This window comes from Cryptomeria japonica, chromosome 5 (assembly GCF_030272615.1).
Source record: "Cryptomeria japonica chromosome 5, Sugi_1.0, whole genome shotgun sequence".
Lineage (NCBI taxonomy): Eukaryota > Viridiplantae > Streptophyta > Pinopsida > Cupressales > Cupressaceae > Cryptomeria > Cryptomeria japonica.
The window spans coordinates 763,279,782-763,304,494 of NC_081409.1; the positions used below are offsets into that span (position 1 = coordinate 763,279,782).

Below are 24,713 nucleotides of genomic sequence, written 5' to 3' on the forward strand. Positions count from 1 at the left end.
TGGAATTCCCTCCACTTCCTCTCATGATCATATGATTCCTCTATCCAACCCTCTCCCTCTATCACATGATCCTCTTCCATCTCATGATCCAATCACCCATCTCACTCCATCTCATGATCCAATCATCCCTCCCACTGCATCTCATGATACCCTCCATAGTCAAGATCAAAGTATCCCTTCATCTACATGTCATGGTCCCAATCCATCTAAAGATCCAAATCTTCCTTCCACATCTCATTACCCTCAAAATAGATTCGCATCTCATTTCCAAAATAATAAGGTTCCTAAAGATAATGCTCAAGATGTTGGTACATCCTCTATTACTCTTAAATCCAAATCCCACTATCCCCCATCATCCATATCCATTTTGGGACCCTATATTCCAAAGCTAAATCCTCCATTCCTTCCATCCATTTTGGGTCTTTACATCCTTCCATCCACTATCCCTAAGCAAGATCAATAAAGGCACACATTATTGAATACCTCCCAAAACACTCCCTCCATCATCCCACCATCCATAAAATCCTTAATTCATTCATCCTCATGCACCCATCCCATTGCTATTGGAAGCAATTTGGAAGCCCAATCTAAAAAGCATGAAGCTCAAAATCCACAAAAATCAAAGGATCAACATGTCCCCTCAAAACGACATGCTCAAAAGAAAAATATGATCCGAAAGAAAGAAAAATGAAAAAGACCACAAAGGCCCCAAAATAAAAAATAAAAAACTATGTGGATTCCCAAAGAGGTAATGCATCCCAAAGCAAAATCAAAATTAGCATCTGAACTTTCTAATCCAAAAGCTCCATCCATTCATAAGTCCTCCAATCCTCCATCTTCAAAATCCCTTTTGGGTCCTTATGTCCCAAAATCCACCATCCCAAATCCATCATCCCCTTCTTCTATTTGGGGTCATCATTTCCCAAAATCCACACTCTATCCCCCATCTAATTCAAAACACTCTCCTCCACTACTCCACCACCCTTCAAGGTGTGTACCAATGTTGATCTTCCACAAATTCTTTAAAACCCCATCCATTATCCACCATCCACTTTTCACAATCCCATTCTGTTAGTCCAATCCTTTCCAAATCCTTATCTTCCATCCCCTATCCATTTCATCTCCCCAATTATTGTTACCAACATCTATGAGCATACCTCCATTTCAAAGAAATACTAAGGGATACCATCTATGGAACTAGATGCTTGAGTCCTCCCTTCCTCTTTTATGCATCCACTATCTTTCATATCCACTCATCCTCATATTTATCCATCCAAACTATTCTAAAAATTAAAAAATTAAAAATTAAAAAAAATATCAAGAAAAAATCAAGAAAAAGTAAAGAAAAAATTATTTCATCCTATGGTGAAAACCACATCTTGTGTCACCTTGGGTAAGTATCATGATGAAAACTTGGCAAACAAGGGTCATGTGTAATCCCTTCATGCCCTTGCACTCTACACTTGGGGGCAAGCTTCATTCATGCAATCCTCGCATCCATCTGCATCCTATCTAGGTCCATTCTCCTTTCCTATCTTTGATCTTGACTATCCTATCCATATCCTCCATCTCATATCCCTCATCCTATTAAAATTAATCCTCCATTATTATCTTTCGTCATGATCATATAGAGGCAAAATAATGTATATGCATTCATGCTTTCAAGAATTCAAGCCTTAATCATCTACCATCCATATCCATTACACATTATCCTTCCACCTCATACATCTTTATCCACCATCCTTACATCCTTAATTCTACTACCTCTAGTGTGGGGCATTGCACTTCTTTGCAGCATAGTCCTTGGGTCTCCATCATCCTACACTCCATCCTTTATTCCATCATATCTTATCCATATCCATCCACTCCATCCACCTATCTCCTATCCAAACAATAACTCCCTCCTTCCATTCATCCATCCTCTTACCAATCCTTGGTTCTCCCTTGTCATTAGTTCTAGTCAATCAAATCCTATCCACCAATCCACCCCATCCCATTCAATTTCTAATCCAATCATATTCTCCATCTCTTAAAATTTAATCAATAATCCCATCCCCCTTTTTCATCCTATCTAATCATTTATCCTTCTTCCAATCATATCCAGTCCATCAAACTGAGCATTCCCCATCTACCTAAGCTCACACTAACTTGTGCCTAATCCAAGCACCCATCTGTGCTTTGCTAATCAAATCCAAGTGCCAATCCTCTCATCTATAGATCTTGCACATCCATCCATCAATCTTTCCACACCCTGCCCATCGGGATGAATCCTTCCCATGTATGGTAGTTCATCCAAATCCATCACCTACCCATTGGGATGCATCCTTTCCTAGTGCAGAAGTCTATCCAAATCCATTTCCTACTCTTGGCAAGAGATGTAAGTTGGTCATGTTCATATTGTTTGCATGCTTGATATTTTCGCTTTTTTTTCATCTTGTCTCCCAAGACTATACTTGTTTAGGACTGCCTTAATCATCCTCTATCTTGGTATGTATTGGCTGGTGTATAATGGGGCATAGTTTTCATGGCATGGTGTGTTTCAAGGTCTTCCTTGTATGAACTGACAACCCTCCATTAGTTTTTATCAATACTTGCATGATTGTGTGCAAGGCATTCCTATTTGACTGAGCTTCAGTCCATGCCTCCGATCTTCATATCATCCTGGTTCTTATAATTAGTGGTGTAAACTATCCATGGCAATATCAAATCTAGGTTTTCTCTCTATACTTGCTCAATAAGAAATCCAATTCATTTATCATTTCTTTGTCTCATTTCATTCACAACACTCCAACCCATCCTAGTTCCCTCTTTCATTATCTTCATCTTTTCATCACTTATTCTCCCAATTCCCTTTCGAGAGCACACTCATGTTCTTCAAACTCGCAAGTCCTCTTGAGGGGGCATACCATTACTTCCTCATCTTATGACTAGGGCATCATGCTACTAATCACTATCATTTTCTTCCACTATGTTTTATTCTTCTTTGATATAACATCATTTCATGATGCTATATCAAAGAGGGGCAAAATGTAGACACCTAAAATTAATATTTAATTAATTTAAGCCTATCAACATAATTAATTGACTTAATTGTGTTGTCCTTATTCTTCTCAGTGTTAATTAAATCTAATTATATTAATCCTCTCACTATTGTCCAATAATTAATTTATCAAATAAATTAATTATTCCCCTATTCTTCTAAAGTCCTCTCCAATAATTATTTCCTCTAAACCCACTCAGTTAATTAATTTTAATTAATTAACCTATTCATGTGATTCCTACAAATCACTTTTCCTAATCCCATTAGCTTAATTAATCCTTCTAGAATATCTCATAATCATGACTATCATTATCCCTCTATTTTTAATTCCCACTCATGTCACATCAACATTGAGTCTCTCAAAGAAATTCAAATTTATTTTAATCCCTCAATGCATCCTTATTTTGTAATTTTTAATTCCTCATATTTGAAATTCAAATTTCTCCCCCCTTTTCCCAAGGAATTTTATATTCCTGTTTATTTTCCCAAGGCACCCTTGATCCATGCCTTCTATCTCAAATCAATCTCAACCCTCCATAAGGAAATCAATCTTGGCCCTTCCTTGGCCTCCTCCAATCTATAAGTTGGATGATCATTTCCTCACAAAGGGTCTTCCATTCTTCTATCCTTATGCTATCAAATTCTCCTACTATCACACTCTCTTCATAAACCTCTATCAAATCCATCCATCCTTAATCTTTCAATCCAAATCCAATCCATCAATCTATCTTGTTAAGCACAAAGGAGATCAACCCACATCGAAATCAATCAAAGGAGCACATCAAGTGGAGCATCATCAAGGGGCGCCTTCACTTTATCAGGCTCAATCTGAGGGAGATGATAGCTTGCAAGGTATAAAATGATTTTGTTTGCATTTTGAATGTTTCTTTGGATTTCTAACCATCTAATCTCACCTTGCACGATTTCATCTTCTTCACCTGGGAAACAAGGGAGGGATGTCATTGACCCTGACTTGGATGATTGTATTTCCCTTGTGGCCAACAGTCAAATGGAGTGCCTCCAGAAAATGGATATGGAGACTGAAGTCCTTAAAGAGGGTATTGTTGATACTCTTATCAACAATCCGGGACCAAATAAATAAAAAAAAACTCAAATTGACCTAGAAAGTGAGCGAGGACATGGAAAAGCTAAAATTGAATGATGAAAGTAGGATATGGAATTTGGATGTGAGTGTTGCAAAAATCAAAGGCAGTCTGAAAAACCTAGTTGAGAATAGCAAGGCTACCATGAATGATAGTTTGGAAGGTTTGTTGAGGGTCAACAACATGATTCCGGATTAAAGGGTTGAGCCCATTGCCAGTGTGACACCTTTAGACTCTAAGTAGAAGAATATTGTGAAGGGTGTAGGTGGTCAGACGCCTCAATCCCAAACTCTAACTGGTTCGTGTACCTGTACCAAGAGCAAGTACCAGGAGAAAGGCAACTCCAGATTTATCATGGATGAGGTGGAGGATATCAACAGGAAAGTGATTAAGAAGAATGTAGATTTGGTGCATTCTTATCAGTAGGTCTCTGTTTGTGTTGGTCAGAATCATTGGTCTTTTGTAGACTATTTTGTGGGCTTGGTCCATTTTCGTTTTTCTTTTGCTGCTAGTTTTGGACTATATTTCTTATTTCCAGGATTTTTCTAAAACTTTTGGATTTCGGGTCCCTGTAAAAACCCGTTTACCTTAATCAAAAACAATATATATTTTTTTTCTTAGAAAATTGAATGTTATCTATTAAAGACACATAATCCTTGAAATTTTTTTTTCAATAATCTCAAGATTAAGACCTCCTCTCAATAATTACCAAGTAGTTATATAGAATATATAGGTTGCCAAATCCACAACTAGATAAAAATCAATAATCTTCAAATCATATAACACATCATAAAACTGGATTTCTTATGATTTCCTCATAGTTTTTTTTTTTAAATACCTCACTTAAAGATGATTTCATATGAAAAATCTATGAGCAATTAAATTTTTGGAAAGAATATGCAACTTTAAATGAATTTACCAAAAAAATAAAACAATATTGAAAAATGAATTAGAGAACAACATAGATAATCAAACTAGCTTTCTTGCATATTTTGGATTTTAAAAGTTTGATAGGTTATACAAAATTTATGGCCAATTCCATCAAACAAGTTTTTTATCTTATCAAATATGTGACTAAGTAGCATAGTTATGGTGTTTAAAGTAACACCATAAAAGTGATGTTAGTTTGCATTATTTGAAGATTCAATTACATCGCACTACCAAACATTGGTATTTTTACCCACAAAAGTGATGTTTGAAACTACAAATATAGTGTTTGACTATAGATATGGTGTTTGAACCTTAGATGCAGTGCTTGAACCTATAAATTGAAAAAACCCAAAAGAAAGACATAGGGTTACCCAAATAGAATGAAATCAATATTAGAGGTTAGTATGTATCAAAGAAAGAAAAAGTTAGAGAAAATTTTATTGATGTGAATAGAAACAAATGCATCATAGAATTATACAATTGTGTAGGGAATTCTATATTTGCATCATAGAATTATACAATTACATCATACAATTATATAGTTGCATAATGTAATTTTTTTATTACATCATGAAATTATGAAATTACATTATTGAATTTTATAGTCATCTCATGGAATTCTACAATTAAATCACAAAATTTTTATACTTATAAAACTCTAAATTCTCTCAAAATTTCATTTGTATAAAAAATGTGGGTCACATTGAACGTGTCAAAATGTATGATATCATAAATGAAAATTATGATTGTGGACATCACCGTATAATTATAAACACTAAGAGACACACTATTGTTTTCAATCTCAAAACAATTAAAGGAATATATGTATGCAATGTATTCCTTTCAAACATGCACAAATATTACATCCATTTCTCTTCTTAGTTTTGAGTATGGGTAATATGTTTCTCTCAAAATTGTATATTAGCACTATTTTAGCAATGTGATTGCACAAAAAATCAAAGACTTTGGTTGTTTATGATTAATGATAAGGTTTCTTTTATAGGTTTTTTGATATAAATCAATGGTGGTGATCTAATGAGAAGATCCAATGAGAAAAAAATATTGAAATAATTGCAAAGTTAATTGATTATATGATGGAGATAGACATTAACGATTTAAAAATGAATTAACTCATTAATTGAGCTCAAAGTGAATGCTAGTTGAGAGGTGTTAACATTGAATAACTAAAAGTTATATAATTGTGTGCATGAGAAGAATATATAAATAAAATAAATAATATTTAGTTTTACAAAAACTATATTTAGGAAAATGAGTAATTAAATAAATTAAAGAACTTAACTATAAAATAATTAGTTATCTAATTAAATAATTAAAATAATTATTTAATTATGTGTTTAAGAAAGAATTAATTAAATAATGAAAAATTATATAATTAATATTTGAAGAATTTAATATAATTCAAATAAATTCATTTGTGATGAAAGAGAGAATTTTTTTTTTTGAAAATGATTTAGAACAATGATATGATATTTAATTAAATAGTAAAATTATATTTATAAGAATAATTACTAAAAATGTGATTTGAAAGTTGTCAACATTTTTCTATATCAACAGACCTCATTGTTGAAAAAACTCCACTTTAAATAGATTTTGTGTACCAGCTGTATATACATTTCTATTTATACATAAATTATAATAAAAAAAATTTAAGTAAAATTCAATCAAATCATGTAATCCACTCTCTCATTTGAATTCACCAACTCTTTAGACTCCATATATTCCATCAATCCAAGAAAATACGTTGTGATTTTTTAAAAAGATTTCTCCATCAGAGTTACTATTTATTGTTTATTCTTGGGAATGGGGTTGAAACGAGGGGGCTATGAGAGAAGTGGTACATATAAACTGTCATTAGTTTAGAGTAGATAAAAATAGAGAGATAGATATGTCAATTATTAGAAAGGAAAGTAGAGATGTAGATGGAAATAGAGATAGAGAATGAAACGAGGAGAGAGAGGACAAAGGGATGGAAAGAGATGTAAGAGGTTAAGTAAGGGTCATGACAACAATATTCAAAAATTAAATAGTAGGATAAATACACTTAAGTTTGGGCATAACTTGAAAATAACTATTATATTATTTTTTTCCCCCTCAATTTCAAGTTTAAATTATATTATTTAATTAATAATTTACTTAAAAGTTACTTGTTTTATATATGATTTATTTTTAAAAATGTTATGTTTATTATTAAATATTAAAATTTTGACATCTAGATGATTGTCAAATTTGAAACAAAATCAAAAAATGTCAATACATTTATGTCTATATACATCTTGACATTAATTATATTTTAATTGTTTTCTATATACTAGCTTATATATATTTAATAATATATATAGAATAAGTAGAGAGGTATCCTTCTAGAGAAGCCGAGAGGTATATATAAGCTAGTTTAATATTCAATTAGCTTAAAAGTTAGGGTTTGATCTAGTTTAATTTTAGGAGTAAGGATCAATATGGTTTAGGGTTTTGTGTTAAATGTTTTTGAAATTTAAGGTTTCATACAATCTAGTTTAGGTTTACGTTTAGGGATCAATTGATGTCATGTTTAATTAGGTTTAAGGATATTGTTCACTTTTGTTTAAAGTTGGGTTATGGTTCAGCTTATTTTTGGGACAGAGCTCAATTTGGTTAAGCATAAGATTTGAATTGGTTTACTCTTCAATCAGGTTTAGAGTTTGGGTTAGGGTTGGGGTTGAATGTGGTTTAATGTTTAATTAGATTTAACATTAGAGTTTAATTTCAATTAATATTACAATTTAATTAGATTTAAAATCAAAGTTCAATTTGAATTAAAAAACTATCAATAAATAATATTAAAATGAATTAAAAGAAAGTATAATAATCAAAATAAGACAAGAAAAGAAGTAAAACAAAATTATTAAAAAAGTAATTAAAAAAATAAAGAAAAATAAAATCTGTAACGTGACACAAACATATATTTTAAATTTAAAACAGTTTTTGCCATAATCTTGCATATATATGGCTTCTGGCTTCAATGTGAATGTACGCATGATCTCTTATATTGAAAGTTCCCCCGAACTATCACGCACATTCTATTAGAACTTGTTGCAGCTTCTGGGTATGTACTTATGACCCGGAAATCTTCATGGTTTCATGTGTGGCTCTCTTTAGTTGCTGTGCATGCCATTTTTATATTGTTCAATCGAACGACATACTATTAATCGATAGCGACAAATGTTTTCTAGGCGAATATGATAGATTTGCGAAATGGGAGAAATATTGCATGTTTATTAATTGAAGTTTGTTATCAGTTTAATTGTTTAACTAGATGAGGGCAAGAGATCGAATGGCCATTGCCCAATTTGGAAGGCCCCACACACATGCAAAAGATCTTGAAGTGGGTGTGATCAACTAGCATGAATCATGATATTTTTATATTGTTTGTTCAAATTAGTCTTACTAAGAATAACTGCATCCCAAATCACTTTGTATTGTATCTACTTCGATTAACTATACTTCCTTGTAGTTAATAAATCTAGAAGCATTACCCATCACCAGATCAGTCATACAGGACAACATAATGCCCCTCTCTGTTGCGAGGTTGCCAATGAAGAATGTGTTTTGTTTGTTCCCCACACATTTGCGAGCATTTCCCACTATTACAGCGATTTTACCTACCATGGCATTGTGGAGGTTCTCGCCGAGCCACACAAGCATCATCACTATGTCAAATCACCGGAGACAATTAGGATTCGGTTTGTACTTGGACAAACTGACTATTAATTGCAGAGACCACCGAATCATCATCACTGTGTGCTCAGCCTTCGTCTAAATTACTAATATATTTTGTGGAGATCTGTATCTACCCTTTAAGTAATATGCCTTTTGATATTTTTCTTTTGGTAATGATTGTCTCTTTAGCTCCTTCCATTCCTGCTGTATTGTATTGGAGGTTGAAGCATCCACGAACGAGAAAGCTGAACAACAGATGCCTTTCTATGACCTACCTTCCAAAATTCTTTGCCGGTTGAAGAATGTGTTGTTGCAGGTAGATTACTATCAATTCTTTTGTGCTTATGTCGGTTGATTGACATCGTTTTGCATGCTTCTAGACTATGGTTCTTAGCTTTCGATTCTTTGTATACAGAAAAAGCTCATTGTCCTTTTCATAATTGTGTATCCGAGCTATTTAGTTTATGACATTTCTTACAAGCTGAACCAGACATACACGAAGTGTTTGCTAATATTACTTTGCTTCCCGAGGTAGAGCTATGATCTTCATGTATAGGGCCATATGACCTTATACGGCAGACCTAACATTCGTAAAAAATATAGAATACGTCCAACAGGAAGTGAGTCTGCTGATATAGATTGTTCCATTTACGGTAGGATGAGTGCTCCACTGATATGCATCCTCCTCCTCCACCACCTCCAAGGCATTTTGTGCATTCATTTTGTACGACTCTCAGTACTTCTGACACAAGTGGATTTTTCTGTGCTCCCAGGAGATATCGTGAGGAATGCCTTGCACCTCTGGTTGGTTTTCCAATTGCAATTGTTCAAGCATTATATATAATTTTTATATTACCTTGGATGCTTGTTCAAGATAGTATTGAACATATTATATTCATTTATGCAATGAAATTGTCTGTTTTTTTATAGGATATGAGTCCACAACCTCCAGCTCAAAAATTACTTGCCAAAGATCTACATGGAAATTATTGGCATTTCCGGCACATCCTTCGTTGTGGTGGCTTGCCACATTCTCTGTTAGCTTATATTAAATTAGATTTCAAATTTAGGAAGAAATGTTGAATTTTTCCATCCAAAGTCTTATTCAATTTAGCTCATATTATGAAATATTGATGCATTCGTTTTCAGCCAAACATATTCTAGCCAAATATGGATGAATATGTTGGTTTGCTGAGATAAACCGCAGGATCTTGATTTGGGTGTGGTTTGTTCTTGGTCTGGTATGTTCCACTCCATGCGTGAAGGCAACATGGTTTTGAGCCTACGTTCGAACCCTCTCTGATCTGCCCTTCTAAAAAAAATTTCTGACTTCTACTTTTGTCATCAAGCTTCATGAAAGAATTAATAACTGTTCCTATGCCTTGCTGTACAAATGGAAATGGCATCATCAGAGTTAGGAAGCCAAGAAGAATGACATTTATATGCAATGATTTCAACATAAATGAATTTTTCTTTACTGAAACCACTAGGTTTAGACATTGCTTCTAGTATATATGGTGAAATATGGGAATTCTGCTTAAGACTTTAAATCATTTTTTATTAATATCAGAGTTTTCGAGTGTCTTAATTTAGTGAATTAAGAATATGTGAAAGAGTCTTAATGATTAATAGTTGCTAAAGAAATTTTGGAAAGAAACAAATTTTTTATAAACAACACATTTTAAATTTTTTGGCTTGAAAAAATAGGTCAGCCAAAATAGGTCTTTGTTAGATCCAAAAGGCTTGTAGCAGGAAATGTGTTTATCTTTCTGAGGTTTCTAGGATTCGTCATCATTACCTGTATGGAGCTTTTGTAAAATGTTATTTTACGTGTATTCTTATAATTTATGTAGGATGTTTTCTGGCTTCAGTAGAGAAAATGGTGAACAATGTGTAGGGTTCAAGCATTCCATGCATCAGCAAAGTAAAATTCGTAGCATATCAAGTCATGGCATGCAATTTGGTGTCCTTAGTGTCCTCGCTCCTGCCATTTCAAGGAGGACTGAGTTCACTGTTCTCTTCAAGCCAAGGTGAACTGTTAGGTAAAGTGTGTGAAAAATGATGAAATTTCTTGCATTTATAAAGGGACAGTATATTACCTGAATCTGCTTATATTGTTCGTTTGGTCTAAATTCTTGTTTCATACTGTTCGATTTTTGGATTAGTACATATTATGCAAAACCAATCAGAATTCATAATTCCTTGTGTTCAATATATGAAGGCCATGAACAGAAATTTCTCAGTTGGCATGAGATTCAGGATGAGAATTGAGAGAGAACCGACCTCAGAGCAATGGTCTTCCTATTGAGCAGTTTTTACGTTAAAATCTAGTGTAGTTTAGGCAAGACAAGTATTGATAGATTGATTATGATGTAATAGATAATCCAATAATCGTTCTTTGTTGGATTAGCCACTTGAAATATGCTTAGCACAGTAAGTCTATAAAAATAAATATGTGGTGTTCATAGTACTATATAGGAGATTAGTTATTCATGGAAGAATTACTTGATACATGATGGATTATTATTTAAAGGATAACAGTTATGTATACTTCAAGGGTCGATGAGTTAGAATGTAATACAATAAAAGCATTGTGGTGGTTTAGTTCGATGAGTGAAAGATATTATTGGTCAAGATGAAGGCAGAAATCAAAAAATTTGTGCGAACATGTCAAGTTTGTGACTATGCCAAGGAGTCAAAACACAAAATTATATGAGCCATTACCCCATATCGGAGAGACCATGGGATGATGTAAGCATGGATTTTGTGATTGGACTACCAACAACTCAGTGACTCAAGGATTCTATTTTTGTGGTTGATAGATTCTCAAAAATCGCCCACTTTATAGCTTGCAAGAAAACCAATGATGATACGCAGTGAATTTGTTCTTTATGGAGGTTGTTAAATTGCATGGCTTACCAAAAAGCATAGCTTTAGACCGAGACAATAAGTTTGTAGGCCATTTCTTAGGACACTTTGAAAGAAATTAGGTTCTGATTTAATGTTTAGCTCAACATATCATCCCCAAACAGATGCACAAACTAAAATTGTTAATTTGACCTTAAAATTTTTTCTAAGGTGTTTGGTTGGTGACAAGCCTAGGCAATGAGATTTGACATTGCCACAAGCTAAATTTGCATGCAATGATTTAGCCAACAAGAGTATGAGCAAGAATCCATTCTAAATTATTTATTGTTACTGTCCTAGGGGTATCTCAGAATTGATAGATCTTTCAAACACTTAAGGATATAAGAGAAGTGTTGAAGGGGAAGAATTTGCTAAACATATGCAAGATTTACACCAAGTAAGAGAAAAACTCAGTTGGAGCAGTTAGCAGTATAAAGAGAAGGTGGATTTAAAAGGAAGAGAACAGAATTTTGAAGTGGGAGATATGGTGTTGACATGTCTATGTTTCATTCATATCTATAACAAGCTCAAGTGGAAGAAGATTGAACCATGTAAGTTCATCAAGAAGTTCTCACCAAATGCTTATAGTTGGAGTTACCTACAGATTCCAACATCTCTCTATTTCTTAATGTTTCTAATTCATACAATTATTATGACGGAGATACATCACAGCAAATATTCAGAGAAATACCAAATTACTTATGGTCATTATAATCTTTGGTTGGAAAATTAGGAAGAATACCAGCAATCGTGGGCTACAATCAGTTCCACCTGCTAATACGTCTAAAACTAATCCACAAAAGTCAGCTATCTAAATTACTTCAAAACTCTCAAAACCACCAAAATTTATATATGGCATACAAAATCACATTCTTACAAAGTCGTCCAAATTATCTGCCAGCCTTGACAACATACTGTAGAAAAATTCCTATTCGCAGTCCAGTGACAGGAACTAACTCATATTAGAGTAGAGATATCGCTAGTGATCGGTTCTTCTACAAACTTTCTCCTGAGCTCCAAACTCCTGGGGATCATTTTATCAACCTCGTCTCGGGTATATATAAAAATCTTACGTAAAACACTGCAAAACTCCCTATTTTCAAAAAGTACAATTCATAGAAAATAATTACAAGATAGCCAGGTTATAACAGAATCACCGAGTGAGAAGCAACCTATTCTTTTTGGATAGAATATTGGACATTGATACTTACTGCCACGGATCATCTGCTACAAGCATCATATCTCCCTCATCATCTGTGTAGACAAGTTGCCAGGCTTTGCTAGGATCCTCCAGTTGTCCTTCAAAATTGAACATCACGTCAAGCTCATGAGTGATCTCTCTGTATCCCTCAAATTTTGTACATCCAGAGCTCGCCCAAGAGCATTACCCTGCTTATGTACCTACATTGAAATGAAAAATACGGTTTTGAACTGTCAGAATCTTTCCAACAATATATAAAATTTACAAAATTTTAATTTCTGTCCTACAGAAATGTAAAATGGTTAATACCTTAGTACAGCTCCTTCTCTGAGCTCTGCACTGTATTTCTTGTAATGCTCTCCAAGATGATGTTTATTGCACATAACTCATCGCAGATGTATCAGACTTGATGAATCTTGTTTGCACCAACTGTTGGTCAACCTATGGGAATAGTGAAAGAAATTCTTCTGGGGTATGAACAGAAACATGTAGGTCTTCCTCGTTGATAGAAAAACTATTTTTTGATAAATTTGGCTCACTGCTTGAGAAAAAGTCAGTCAAATGACGACCACATAATTTGCAATTATTGTCCGCAGGGCGTGAAATGACATCAACTCCCTTATCTTTAGAAGAGTGAGGAAAAAGCAGGTTGATGCTCTGTTGTTCCCTGTTTATTAGCTTGCATGTTTCTCGCATTTTCCATTCCGATATTTCAATTCCCAAGTTTGGAAAATGTCTGTACCCATTGAAGCCATTCCACTTCATATGTCCACTGGTTTAGGGAGATGGTACCATTGATGTCAGATATTGTTTCTGATTAGACTCATTCATTTCCTGAAATGCTTTTTTGGGAAAGCTTCATTTGTTGTGGATCTTCCATAATATGATTAGTATACGATCCACACAGTTCTTGCAATTCACTAATGCCCTGAGAACTGGGAAACGAGTCTTTATATGCTGAGTCATGCCTTTGCAGTGGGATCCAATATACAGAGACCAATCTTCCTTGAGAAAATACACCTTTTGTTTTGACATCGTCTAGCTTTGGCCCCCACACAACTGTCCTTGGAACACTGTAAACGCTATTTTCACCCAAAGATACTCCCAAGATCATACCTTCTTGACCTTGTGAGACCATTGTATTAAATCTTTGCAACTGTGTAAAATCAACTGATGTCTTATCTGAGACGAAAATCAGACAAAAGAAGAACTTTTGAGAAAAAAAAGAAACAATGTCACTTTAATAATACTATTTGGTTATGTGTGATTAAGAACATAAACCTTACCGAGAACTGACAAATTTTGTGTTGAAGGAAGTATGTTTGGTCGGATCTCTTGATTTTGGTTATCGGCAAAGGATTAATTTCTAACGGGGTCAAGGCAGGTCCTATTTTCCATGGTGAGACCATCTCTGGTCGTGGAATAGCTGATATTGTATCCCATTGTACCTGAAGTTCACAAAATTAGAACAGTGATTATAAGCAAGAAGATGCACTATTCTGTATTGATTATATACTGATGATAATTAAAACTAAAGAAAGATTTTCTTCTATTCCATACCTTGAGGCATCTCCACTTTGAACCTGACCACCTCAGGGGATTAGAATCACCTATTTCAATGATAGTACCAGTATATCTGTCGAACAGAAACACATATCAGGCATAACAGTTAACACACAGTAACAACTACATTATCTTTGAAAAGAAATTCCTGTTACTGATCTCCTATACAGTACATTTATCTTCTATCTATAGCCATCAAACAATTGCTAGTTACTGATCTCCTATACAGTACAATGAACATCACATATCTATTTTATAAACTTACAGCGCTAGGCATATTTCAAAATTCACTATATCCTAATCCAACATAGAATGGTTATTGCATGCTTTTCTATCTATTAAATCATAATCCATCTATCAATACTGATCTTGCCTAAACTACACCACATTTAAAGAATAAAGCGCTCAATAAGAAGACCATTTCTCTAGGGCAGATTCTCTCTCAAATCTCATCCTGAATCTCATGCCAATTGAGGAATTACTGTTCATGGCTTCCATGTATTGGTCATAAGGAATTATGAATTCTGACGGGCTGGTTATACATGATATGTACAGATCCACACATCACATCAGAAAGGATGAAACAAAAATTTAGACCAGGCAAATAATATAAGCAGATTCAAGTAACATAATCAATGTAATTTAGGAAATAGTGGAATCTCCTCGGAAAATGAGGAGTGCAGCTGTCCACAATATTTTAAGGGTCAGCCTTAAACCATACACAGTAAGCAACATATTAAGTTTAGAGAATGTTAGTCAACTTTGAGTGTTTAACGCTTTTAAGCCTAGAAATGGATTCTTAGTGTGACCACACACATTAAGCAACACGTTAAGCATAGAAAATGTCTGTCAATTCTGAGTGTTTAACACTTTTAAGCCTAGAAATGTAAGTTTAATGTGTGATTTAAGTCTAAAAAATGCTCATAAAATGAAAATAAAAGACAATTGCTGCCTATTTCTCTATTTGGTGAGAGTGCAACGTACAACTGCTTTGGGAACCCCATAAACTGATAAAATTTTGTTTAAAAAACCATGCAACTATCACATAACCTAAAGGACAGGCTTGCTGGTGCCTAGTACTTATTGCAACCCTGTGTATTTCATATGAATAGTACTAAAAAAACTATCACAGCATATTTCATATGAATAGTACTAAAAAAAAAACTATCACAGTGTAATTTCATGAATTTTTCAAAATCTATTAACAGTAAAAGTTATCCGGGTGTTTCTTTCACATCCCTTTTTAGAAAAACCTATTTAAGTAAAATAATTTGAGTGGTAAGAGCCTAGTAGGAAATATCACCAGTTTTCACCTTGGCTTGTAGTAGACACTAAACTTAATCGTCCTTGAAAAGGCATGTTACGCAGCAGCAAGGACAGCAATCTGCATTCTGTGACTGGATATAACTGAGGACGGAATGTTACTTTGCTGATGCATGGCACGCCTACCCCTACACGTAGTTAAGCCAAAAACATACTATATAAATGATAAAATATACACAGAATATAACATTTAAAAAAAATTCTATATAGGTGACAATGGCCATCTCAGAAAGATGAACGCATCTCCTGCTACAAGCCTTTTGGAGTTAACAAAGACTCTCCACCCAGCTGTCAGAAAATGCCTCCTTTTCTGACCTATGTTTACAATCAAACAAAATTAAAATGTGCTAGTAATTAAAAACAAATTTCTTTCCAAAAAAACTCATTCCCAACGATTATATTAAAGCCTCTTTCACATATTCTTAATTCACTAAATTAAGACACTCAAAATCTCAATGATATTAATGAGAAATGATTTACAGTCTAAAGCAGCACTCCCATATTTAGCCATATAAACTAGAAGCAATGTCTGAACTAGCTGGTTTCAATAGAAAAAAAAAATATCTTTTTTTAAAATAATTGCATTTAAATGTCATCCACTAGAAGAGAAATAGACTGTTAATGTTTCCCAAGCATTAGGAAAAACACTTTAAAAAATTATTCTAACAACAGTTTGTGCCTTATAACAAGCACCTCAATCACAATCATCCACAAAAATATGCCTCTTATAGTTATATCTATATTTTTTTCCCTATAAAGACTAAGTTACAGGGCACAAAGACTAAGTTACGGGTTCAGGTGTGAGTTCAAGTTTGCCAGTATGGCCCAAACGAAAAAAAAATTGGGTTAACTTGGAAATTCAATAATATTGAAATTTAAATAACTTTTAAATACTAAAAATTAAATAAGTTGAATTTGTTGAATAATTCTTATTTTAAAATTATTTTATTTTAATTATTGTGAAAATACAGATTTTTCTTAGAAATATAATGATAATTTAATTAAAAATAATTTAATATTAAATTAATAATCAAATTTAAAATTGTATTATTTTAATTATATTTATATAATATTAATTATAATTCATTTAATTAAAATTATAAATTTAAAATATTGATAAAAATTTATTATATTAAAAAAAATTATAATTTTTAGAAGTATTAAGAAATAGAATGATTTAGAAAAAAATGATCATTTTTGAATAATGCAAAACAATTTATTAGTTAAACTTCAGAATATTAATAAAGTTTAAAATATTAGAATTCAATAAATTTTAAAATATTTAAAATTAAATATGATTAGATCTAATCTAAATATAATTAATCCAAATTAGTGAAATTATATTTTTAGTAGATATTCTTTATTTAAAAGTCAAAACCTAAAACCTCCTGAAGCTATACAATTATAATACTTTAAAGTTAAAACCTAAATTATATTTTAAGCCGTAAAACATCCAGTTTCCCGCAGCAGTACAAATTTCTATACAGAGGGATGGGAAGGACAGGTAGTGCCATGTGTGCAAAGAAAATGCAATTTTCTGTTTGTCTGGCTATGGTTTATCCAGCACCTCACAACGTAGAGAATGCCACATTGTTTTGAAGAAATAGCTCGACATGGTTTATCGGCTTCCTATCTCTAATGACGTAATTTCTGCAATTGTCTTGAAGAAATAGCTCGACATTTATTTATTCTTTCATGGAACGTGATGACAAAAACAAAATCAGAGATTTTTTTTTTGTAATAGGGCAGTTCATAGAGGGTTCAAATCTAGGATTAAGGACTGGAACATACCAGCCCAAGACAACACCCAAATCCAGATCCTAGGGTTTACCTAACAAAACCAAAATACCCTAGAATATGTTTGACTGAAAACAGAAGCATTCATCTTTTCATAATATAGGCTTAAATTGATTAAGACTTTGGAGGGAAAAATTCAACATTTTTTCTTAATTTGAAATCTAGTTTAATAGAAGTTACCAGAGAATATGGCAGGCCACCCACCACGATAGATGTGCTGGAAACACCAATCATTTCTATGTAGTTTTTTGGCAATTTATTTTTGAAGTTGTGCTAGAAACTCCAATCATTTCTATGTAGATTTTTGGCAATTAATTTTTGAAGTTGTTGACTCGTGTTCTATAAAAAATTGGACAATTTTCATTACATAAATGAATATCTATATATTATGACTGTCCAAGAATTTTGGTCTGAGATATAAGGTCATATGGACCTATACATACCAAAGAGGCCTTAGCATAAGAAGGATTGTGGAGCATACCTTTGCCTTAGGAACCAAACTAATATGAGCAAACACTTCATCGATGTCTTGTTCAACCTGTAAGGAATGTCATAAGCTAAATAGCTAGGATAACGATTAGGAAATGGACCATGAGCTTCTTCTACATACAAGGGAAGCTAAGTTTTATAATCCTGAACCATGCAAAATGGGGTCAATCAACCACTATAAGCACAAAAGAATGGATATTGATTTACCTGCAGCAACACATTTCTCACCCGGCAAAGAATTTTAGATGGTAGTTCATACAAAGGCACCGGTTGTTCAACTTCCTCGTTATTGTTGATAAGTGATGTTGCTCTAGCATGCAACTCCATGCAACTCCAATTTGGACATGAAGCTATCCATTCATCACCATGCATAAGCTATTTTTAGTTTAAATTAGTGTTTTGTTTATTCATGCAAATAAAGCATGTACTCCAACATGCATTAATCTTTAGGACTATTTTTAGTTTTGTTTTTTGCATGAGTTTGTTTTTTAGTAAATAAAGCATGTTGTGCATGCACTTATTGTATTCTTAATTTAGGGAGTAGTTTGCTTTTTTTTGTTTGAGAGCCTTAGTAGCTTTCCATGCAATGCTAGGAATATATTTAGAACTGCAGTTATTATTAATTCTTTTAGACTGCAAATTCTTTATATACACAGCCTCTATGTAATTTCTTATTAAGCTTCAATAAAGAAATTGGTGTGTGCAATTCCAAAAAATAGGGTTGTTGTTATTGTGTGTTCTTTGTTATTTAATTTGATTAATCAGTTGGCTCTGAGGAGACATAGTAGTTTCAGATTCTACAAGTGGTATTAGAGCAGGTAAAATTATTTTGGGTTAAAGTTTTATTGTTGGAATTTTGCCAAAGTTAATCATGTCGAATTCTAACCATATAACCATTCCAGAATTTGATGGGAATGATTATGATTATTGGTGCATTAAGATGCTGACCTTTTTGATTGGAAAAGATTTGTGGGAGATTATTGAATCAGGTTATGAGGAGTCAGCTAATTGGAATGCCCTTACAGCCAATGAAAGAACAACAAGAAAGGAAGCAAGAAAAAAAAATGCTTAAGCTTTGTTTCACATTCAGATAGCTCTTGATAAGAACTTATTTCCAAGAATATTAGGAGCAACAACTGCCAAAGATGCCTGGAAGACTCTACAAGAAGCTTACCAGGGTAGTGATCAAGTTAAAGTGGTCAAGCTTCAGACATTGAAGCAAGAGTTTGAGAATTTGAAGATGCAAGAAGCTGAAAGTATAAGTGATTATTGTGTCAGAGTCAAAGATGTGGTCAATAAAATGGCTACACTTGGGGAAATTGTAAGCAATGAAGTTTTGATAAAAAAAGTGTTGAGATCTTTGACACCCAAATGGAATCATGTAGCAATAATCATAGAAGAAAGAAAGGATTTGACAAAACTATAGTTTGATCAACTGGTTGGATCCCTGATGTCTGATGAAGAAAGATTGAAAGATTTTTTTGAAGGTGTAGAGAAAGCATTTTCCTCTAAATTGCTAGTCACAAAAAATGAAGATGCAAGCAGCAGTAGTGCCAAAATTAATCAAGGTCAAGGTAAAGGGCAAAGCCAAAATTCTTCAAGAGGTAGAGGAAGAGGTGGCTCAAGAGGAAGTGGTGGTTTCAGAGGAAGAGGTAGAGGAAGATTTGATAAGAGAAATGGTCAATGTTACCATTGTAATAGGTATGGCCACTTTGAAAGAGAATGCAGATTGAAAGAAGGTAAAAGTACTAAGTATGCTCAAGAAAGTAGTGAGAATCCTTTTGATCACTTATTTTTATCTTATGCCAAGGGTGAAAATACTAGTAAAGATGTTTGGTACCTAGATTTTGGATGTTCTAACCATATGACAGGGAATGAGAAGTTGTTCTCAACAAAGGATGGAAGTTTCAAATCCAAGATCCAGCTTGGTGATGATAAATCATTGGAGGTTGCTGCCAAAGGAGCTATGGAGGTCCAAACAAAAGAAGGTATAAAGAGTATTCATGATATTTATTATACTCCACAATTGAAGCACAATTTGTTAAGTGTTGGGTAGCTATGTGAGAAAAATTATAAAGTAGTCTTTGAGAATAAGACATGTACTATCTATGATAAGAATAAGGGTAATAGGGTGATCACTGTTGTTCCTATGACAAGAAATAGGATGTTTCCCTTGATGTTTGGTGAACATAACAGCAGTTTGGCAATATGGCTTATGAGGATTCAAGTTGGTTATGGTATCTTAGGTATGGGCATTTAAATTTTCATAGTTTGAAGTTTCTAACCTCGTATGCATTAGTTTCTGGTTTGCCCAAGGTTGAGGAACACAAGGAGGTTTGTGAAGGTTGTGCTAAAGGAAAGCATGCAAGGGAAAAGTTTCCAAAGGGCAATGCATGGAGGGCTCATCACCCACTCCAGCTTCTTCATTCAGATATATGTGGTCCTATGCAAACTATGAGTTTGGGTAAGTCATCATATTTCATCACTTTTATTGGTGATTACTCACGAAATTGTTGGGTATATTTTTTGAAGGCCAAAGATGAAGCCCTAGATACATTCAAGAAGTTTAAAGCCCTTGTGGAAAATGAGAAAGCATGCAAGATCAAATGTTTAAGGACTGATCATGGAGGAGAATTTTCCTCCAAGGCTTTCCAAAGTTATTGTGATTTTAATGGCATCAAGAGGCAACTTACTACTACATACACACCTCAACAGAATGGAGTAGCTAAAAGGAAGAATCTTACTGTGGTTGAAATGGCAAGGTGCATGTTACAAACCAAGGGATTGAGCAATTCTTATTGGGGAGATGGAGTTTCTATAGCGGTGTACATCCTCAACTGTAGCCCAACCAATACACTAGAAAAGATGACTCCTTATGAAGCTTGGTATGGAAAAAGGCCTAATGTTAATCATTTCAAAGTTTTTGGTTGTTTGGCTTATGTGCATGTACCTGATCAGAATAGACAGAAATTAGATGCAAAAGTGAGTCATGTATTTTTATTGGGTATAGTGAGAAAAGAAAGGCTTATAGATTGTATAATCCCCTCACTAACAAGCTTATTGTCTCAAGAGATGTGATTTTTGATGAAGGGGGAGTTTATGGTCATCAAAAAGGCCATGTTGAGAAGCCAAAATCTGTTTTGAATGATGATATAATTGCTGATATTGATCATGAGCAGCCAACTAATGTTTCTGTATCTAGTGGTTTAACTCCACCAAGTAGCCCTTTAGCAAGTTCTTCAGTACCAAGTTCAAGTCCAGCTTCTTCTCCAAGTTCTATAAGGAAAGTAAGGAGATTAAGTGATATCTACCATAGGAGTGGAAATCAAGTACATGAAGAAAACCCATTAGGTGAGACAGTGAATTTTGCTTTATTAGCCAAGGCTGATTTTGAACCATCATGTTTTGAAGATGCATGTACTAATGAGGTTGCCATGGAAGAAGAGATAGATTCCATTCATAGGAATGATACTTCAGAGTTAACAGAACTTCCACATGACAAAAAAAGGATTGGCACCAAATGGGTCTACAAGACCAAGTTTAACAGTGATGGGAGTGTTGAAAGACACAAGGCAAGATTAGTTGCTAAAGGCTTCACATAAAATATGGAATTGATTATGAAGAGACATTTGCTCTAGTAGCAAGACAAGAGGCATAAGAATGTTGATTTCATTAGCAGCTCAGAAGAAGTGGAGTATACATCATATGGACGTGAAAAGTGCCTTCTTGAATGGGTACTTAGAAGAGGAAGCATATGTGGAGCAGCTACAAGGTTTTGAAGTAGAAGGAAAAGATAATTATGTCTACAGGTTGAAGAAGGCTTTGTATGGCCTCAAGAAAGCACCAAGAGTGTGGTATGCTAGGATTGATGGATACTTTCAGGAGAATGGCTTCCAGAGAAGTAAGAGTGATCCTACCCTTTGCTACAAACAAGAAGGTACTGATATCCTCATCATAAGTTTGTATGTTGATGATCTTTTGTATATGGGTAGTAGTTCTAAGATGAAAGATGAATTCAAAGCTGCTATGATGAAATAATTTGAGATGAAAGATCTTGGTCTAATGAAATATTTTCTAGGAATAGAGGTTAATCAAAGTAAGGATGAGATTTTCATTTGTCAAACAAAGTATGCACAAGATATGTTGAAGAAATTTAATATGACTGATTGTAACCCTACCTCCACTCCAAGTGCTCATGGAGATTTGTTATGTAGAGATGATGGTGCTGATTTAGTTGATGAGACAACTTACAAAAGTATTGTGGGGAGTTTGATGTTTCTAATCTACACGAGGCCTGATATTGCCTATTTAGTTTCACTTGTTTCAAGGTATATGACAAATCCATCTGAAATATATATGAAGGAAGCCAAGAGGATTTTAAGGTATGTGAAAGGGAATTTAAGTTTTGGTATTCATTACTACTCTTCTGAAAAGTTCAATCTTGTAGGCTTTAGTGATCAGATTGGGGAGGTAGTATGGATGACCGTAAATCCACATTTGGAAATTGTTTTTGTTTTTGTTCTGGTTTGATTACCTGGAGCTTAAAAAAACAAAGTATTGTTGCCCTCTCATCTACAGAAGCAGAGTATGTTGCAATTACCTCACCAGGTACACAAGCTCTTTGGCTCAGAAAAGTTTTGGAAGAAATTGGAGAAAAGCAAATTCAGCCTACAGTGATATATTGTGACAATGTGAGTGCCATCAAGTTAGCTAAGAATCCTGTTCATCAAAGTAGAACAAAGCATTTTGATTTGAAATATCACTTCATACAAGATTTGGTGCAAAAGAAGGATGTTGAATTGAAGCACATCAACACCTAGGATCAGCTTGCAGATATATTCACCAAAGCGGTTGCAAAAGCTCAGTTTATAGCACTACGAGATAAGATTGTGAGCCCTCTCAGCATCAAGGGGGAGTATGTTGATAAGTGATGCTGCTCTAGCATGCAACACCATGCAACTCCAATTTGGACATGAAGCTATCCATTCATTACCATGCATAAGCTATTTTTAGTTTAAATTAGTCTTTTGTTTATTCATGCAAATAAAGCATGTACTCCAACATGCATTAATCTTTAGGACTATTTTTAGTTTTGTTTTTTGCATGAGTTTGTTTTTTAGTAAATAAAGCATGTTGTGCATGCACTTATTGAATTCTTAATTTAGGGAGAAGTTTGCTTTTTTTTGTTTGAGAGCCTTAGTAGCTTTCCATGCAATGCTAGGAATATATTTAGAACTGCAGTTATTATTAATTCTTTTAGTCTACAAATTCTTTATACACACAGCCTCTATGTAATTTCTTATTAAGTTTCAATAAAGAAACTAGTGTGTGCAATTCCAAAAAATAGGGTTGTTGTTATTGTGTGTTCTTTGTTATTTAATTTGATTAATCAGTTGGCTCTGAGGAGACATAGTAGTTTCAGATTCTACAGTTATTGATGTCTAGGTATTTGGTTATTGATGCTTCAACCTGCAAGACAACACCGAATTTGTACAAACATTCATTTCAATCGATGTCTAGGTAAAGAGGCATTGTCTAAAAAATAAATATCAACAGGTATATTAATTAAAAGGGTAGATATAGATCTCCACGAAGTATATTACTAATTTAAACGAAGGTTGAGCACACAGTGATGATGATTTGTTGGTCTTTGTAATTTAATAGTCAGTTTGTCAAGATTCAAATAGAATCTGAATTGTCTCAAGTGATTTGACATAAGGTAAAAGTGTGACTGATCTGAACAAACAAAACACATTCTTCACTGGCATTATGTTGTATCGTCTGAATAGGAGGCAAAACACACTAGGAACAATAGAAACATCACATGCAAAGCCACCAAAGAGAGCCACACATAAAATTATGAAGATTTATGGCTCATAAGTAATACCCAATAGCTGCAAGAAGTTCTAGTGGGATGTGCATGATAGTTTAGTGAGAGTTTCAATTCATGGGATCATGCTTACATTCACATTGAAGTCATAAGTCCTAGGAAGAACAACCAAATAGTCATAAAATAAAATATACATACCTTCTCTATATGACCCTGGGGAAGTAAAACACCCGCTATCCAATCCTTGGCATGGTAACACGGGCCAACACAGGCATACCAGAGCTCTTTATAGAGAGGATCAATGACACCTATAACAAAAGTGAAGGAACAAAGAATACAAACATTATTAGAAGATTAAAAGATGGTTCTAAATGCATTGTGCAGAAACTCCATTATAGCACCCGCTCAACCTAACATTCTAAATGTGGTTATAAAAAGAATGAAGATCCTAACACACCAAAAAAACCACACAATGCAGAACACATCTCACCTGTGCAACAAAATGAATCAGATGGAGTCCTAGAGCCAGCAGCCATGCCTCCCAGAATAAGCTTAGAACAATATTTACTGTCTATTATTGTCGGTGTTATTAGTCAGAGCAGAGTTTTTTATTTAAGGAAACAACTTAGTAGTTGCGCATTCTAATTTGGTGTTTCTCAAAATATTACATCAAAATTTCAAATCTCTAGATACTTGTGTACCAAATCAAATATTTTGTTACTTCTTGGATCTAATAAATACATTTCATTCAAAAATGAAGATGGATAAATAATGGCGTGGACTATTTTTTAATTATTTTTCACTATTTTTGAT

General features: G+C 33.8%; 1 pseudogene; it reads right to left on the reverse strand.

Moving 5' to 3' along the window:
• Positions 1-12,562: 12,562 nt before the first annotated feature.
• LOC131036539 (auxin response factor 2A-like) lies at positions 12,563-24,436 on the reverse strand (annotated as a pseudogene).
• Positions 24,437-24,713: the final 277 nt, after the last annotated feature.